Source organism: Ipomoea triloba, chromosome 4 (genome assembly GCF_003576645.1).
Source record: "Ipomoea triloba cultivar NCNSP0323 chromosome 4, ASM357664v1".
NCBI lineage: Eukaryota > Viridiplantae > Streptophyta > Magnoliopsida > Solanales > Convolvulaceae > Ipomoea > Ipomoea triloba.
The window spans coordinates 7,807,905-7,812,450 of NC_044919.1; positions in this window are offsets into that span (position 1 = coordinate 7,807,905).

Consider the following 4,546-nt stretch of genomic DNA (forward strand, 5'->3'; position numbering starts at 1 on the left):
GGGGTAATGAACCCAATCACAGGGGTAATGAACCCGAATACCAACAATAGTAGCACAACTAGTTCACCCAACAAACTCCAATGATATCAACAACCAACATCACATACTCATACTCCAACATCATCCCAACACAACCAAACAAAGTGTTCATCTCATCTATGAACACAAACAAACTCCCAGGTAAATGAATATCAAGAATCAATAGACCAAGAGTACAAAAGGGAAACTAAAGACATGAATAAATCTCCAAGACAAGGTAGTAAATACCCAACAAAAGGCATGGATAAATACTCCAAAGACATGGTAAAATACTCCACAAAACAATCCAACAATAATCAGAAACAAAGGAGAAACAACAGACAACAACATCACAAAGCAGCCTCTGGGAGCAGATTCCCAGAGAACTTGCGGAACACACTGACGGAACACCGTCTTCCGCCGCACTCCTCCGCAGGAAGGAGGCGGACTGCCTCAACGGAACACCACTCTCCGTTCAACCCAACCGCCTTGGCCTTGCGGAACTCCCCGGCGGGTTACATTGTGCCGCCGAGGACCTCCGCAAGGTCAACTCCAACCCCAGTTCCAGAACATCAACAGCAGACACGAAAGAGGTATTTCCAGAGAGCAAAATCAGACCCAATACACCAACATTTCATCCAATTTAGAGGCCAAAGACATGGAAATCCAAACCATCAATGATCATACAACACTAATCAAAACATCAAGATGAAATCCAACAAATAGATCCAACAAAATAGGCTAATCACAAAGAATTTTCAGGATTTCCAACACCAAGAACATCATATAGAATAGGAGTGAATAAAAATAGTTTTGATGGACATAGTGGTTACCTCAAAGAGCTTTTTCCTAATCCAACAAGCCTCAAGCAAGCTCACAAAGCCCCACCTTCTTGATGATCATCTTTTACCCAAAGAACCCCAAAAGAACATTTATAAGAATATGCAAAAAGACTAACCAAACCACAAAATACAAAGGAGATTCTAGGCTAGATGCACTTACCCACTCCTAGACAAGCATAAAAGAGCAACCTTTACTTGAAAACTTGTAGGGAAATGGAGATCAATTTTGGATGCAAGAATGGTGAAAATGGCGTGAGAGTGTAGGGAGGGAGGAAGAGGAGTGAAAGCTTTTAGGGTATTTTGATCATCAAATATATATACTAAGAATACATACAATATTTAGGGTGTAAGACTTTAATATGAGATGGGCTTAAGTACATATTATAATGGCTTACAAGAATTAAATATATGTCCAAGACTAGTAAGTTGGGCTAAATGAATTCACCCCTTACAATTAATTATAAGAATTAGAATAAGGAAGCCCATAAAATGTCTTAGGAACATTACATATATATTATATAATATATGATCAATAAATTGGGCTTGTAGGAATATTTAATTGCAAAGATTGTAAGGATCCAAATTGAATAAAATCCCTTACAAGAATAAATTCAATTAGTTGGGCTCTTGATTAGAATAATTAAATTAGGCTCAAGGAATATACATATATATATATATCAAATTGAAAGAATTAGCCCAATTGGAATTAATTAAATTACCCAAGGAATTAATTATCGGTAGTAAGGCTTGAACGAATTTTCGGGGTGTTACACTCTACCCCCCTTAAAAGGAGCTTCGTCCCCGAAGCTCGAAGCTAACGGGAACTTGAAACAGAATGATTCAAAGAGAACAAGGGATTCAACGAAAGATTGAAAAGAAAACGATTGCTCAACTAATCCTAAACTCAAGAACACACTAACATGCAACTAAACTCAAGAACTTACTAACTTCTAACATTCTAAACTTATAACTTACCCAACCCAAAACTAGCATGCAAGAACTAAACTGGCTACTTACTTAGGTAAAAAGGATTCCTAACAAAGATCTAACATATGCACGGAAGCTATCAACTGAACTGGGTGACCTCCTCATGCCGAACTGCTTGGAACTGATTTCTCATCACATCCCCCATATCCAAGGTCGCTCCTTTGGCCACGTGGTTGGATCACACCGCCTTCACGGACTTCATTGCTTGCCGGTGCACTTCTCTTGACTGGGCGTCCAAAATTCTTGTTGGCTTCTCTTCGTAAGATAGAGCATCTTCGAACGTTACGACTTCCAGGTGGATATCACGAAGCGCATCATGTACATATATCTTCAGCAGCAAACGTGAAACGCATCACGCATCTAGTCTAACTTGGTCGGCATACGACTCCTATTGATCATGGGCAGCTTTCACTCTTTCGTGAACCAACTCAACTTTTCCGATGACACATGTAGACGCTACGATCTTAGGGTCACTTGATTTACCAAATCTTCCCAACTGAACGAGCTGCTACACTTCTTTGCTTTAACCTTTTGTCAGCTTAGGCGAACTCCATTTTCTTGAAAGGTCCAACTCAGAACCATTCCATAAGGATAATTCATATTGGGGACAGAAGGTTAAAACTAGTACGGTAGTATATGGTGGAAAACATTTATAGAAGGCATGCTCATTAAGAAAAACGTTGATCCAACAAGGAAAAAGAATGAAAGGTTTAGGGTTCAAGATTCAAGGACAACGTAGGTTAAGATTAGAATCAAAGGTTACCAAGGTTACAACTTAGGAAATAAGGTTGTCACCTTGCACAAGATATTTTCAAGAAGCAAACAATAGTAACGTTTGAAAGATAAAAGAGATTTTACAACCGAGGAAATATCTAGTTCTTTCATCAAGGAAGAGAAATGAAAAGAACTCGGATTTGAGAAAAGATAGGAACGAGATTGAAAACGCGGAAAGAGTTTTACAACGATAGGGTATCCAGCTTATTCAAGGAAAAGGAGGGAATCAGGTTCCAAGAAGAATTAGGAATGAGGTTTGAAAAGACATAAATGATTTTCAACGATAGGGTATGCAATTTTCCAAAGGAAAGAAAGAAATTCAATCTTGAAAGGAGGTAAGAATGAGACTTAAGATAAACTGAAGGGACGTCTCAACGAAAGGATATACAATTTCCAAGAGAACGAGAGAAATTCGGTTTCAAGGGACGATAGCAATGAGGTCTAGAATCAATAGGAGGGATGTTTCAGCAAAAGGCATTTGGAGTCTCAAGAAACAAAGAAGAATTTAGTTTCCCACAAGAGATGTGAATAATGATCAGAACATATAGAAGGGATTTCTCAACAAAAGGATAATTGGGATTTCAAGGATGAAAGAGGAATTCAGATTTAAGAAGAATAAGGAGTTTCTCAACTCTAAGCGGTTTCCACAGCTTGACGATTTGACCATGATACTCTGACCGATTGACGGATCTTGACCTTGCTTCCTACGCAACGTGGGTCTACAGTTCGGATAAGCTCTACTTCGTAAGGTACGACACGCACAACCTTTGCCACCCCAGGAGAAGTCGAAGGCGATGGATTACTAAAGACTGATTGGTGCAGAACGAGGGATTCCTGAGGAAGCTTCATGAAAAGGTAGGTTCAACTAGGGAGGTATCGCCTGATCTTGAAAGGAGATTCGCCTATGATTACTGGTGATCTTGAAAACCAGGTTTACTTTCTTGTACTTTGAAACATCGAGGTCCTAAAGCCGNACAAGAGATGTGAATAATGATTAGAACATATAGAAGGGATTTCTCAACAAAAGGATAATTGGGATTTCAAGGATGAAAGAGGAATTCAGATTTAAGAAGAATAAGGAGTTTCTCAACTCTAAGAGGTTTCCACAGCTTGACGATTTGACCATGATACTCTGACCGATTGACGGATCTTGACCTTGCTTCCTACGCAACGTGGGTCTACAGTTCGGATAAGCTCTACTTCGTAAGGTACGACACGCACAACCTTTGCCACCCCAGGAGAAGTCGAAGGCGATGGATTACTAAAGACTGATTGGTGCAGAACGAGGGATTCCTGAGGAAGCTTCATGAAAAGGTAGGTTCAACTAGGGAGGTATCGCCTGATCTTGAAAGGAGATTCGCCTATGATTACTGGTGATCTTGAAAACCAGGTTTACTTTCTTGTACTTTGAAACATCGAGGTCCTAAAGCCGACGTAACGCGTGCATCTTCTTTAGCATTAAGAATTCTTGCTCTTTTGATCGTTCAGGGTTCTACGAGAAGTCCTTTATTTATTCGATTGGCAATCTTCGTTGTAAGGTGGTTCGGTCAAATCTTGGTGTTCTTCTTGCGATTCTTGCAGGTCAATAGCACGAACACATATCAACCTATTTTTCCACTCTTCATTGGTTCTTCTTGTTGGTCATCCAAAGTAGTGGAACGCAGCTCTCAACTTTAATCTTTGTGTTTAGCGCGATCAAGGGCGCCTTTGCTTACTTGCTCGGTAGATTAAGTCTTCTACGGAACTCCATTAGCACTACGGGCCAACTCCACTTTGGAAAATTCGGGGATTGAGCTAGCCTTTAGGTTCACTTCGGTTGGTCTTGATATGCGGTTGCTTCGGTCGTTTACTATCTTGCTTAGTTTATTCCTTTATTTATTCCTTGCCACCGAGGTTCCTTCCTTAGAGTGCTTGCACGAGACTCC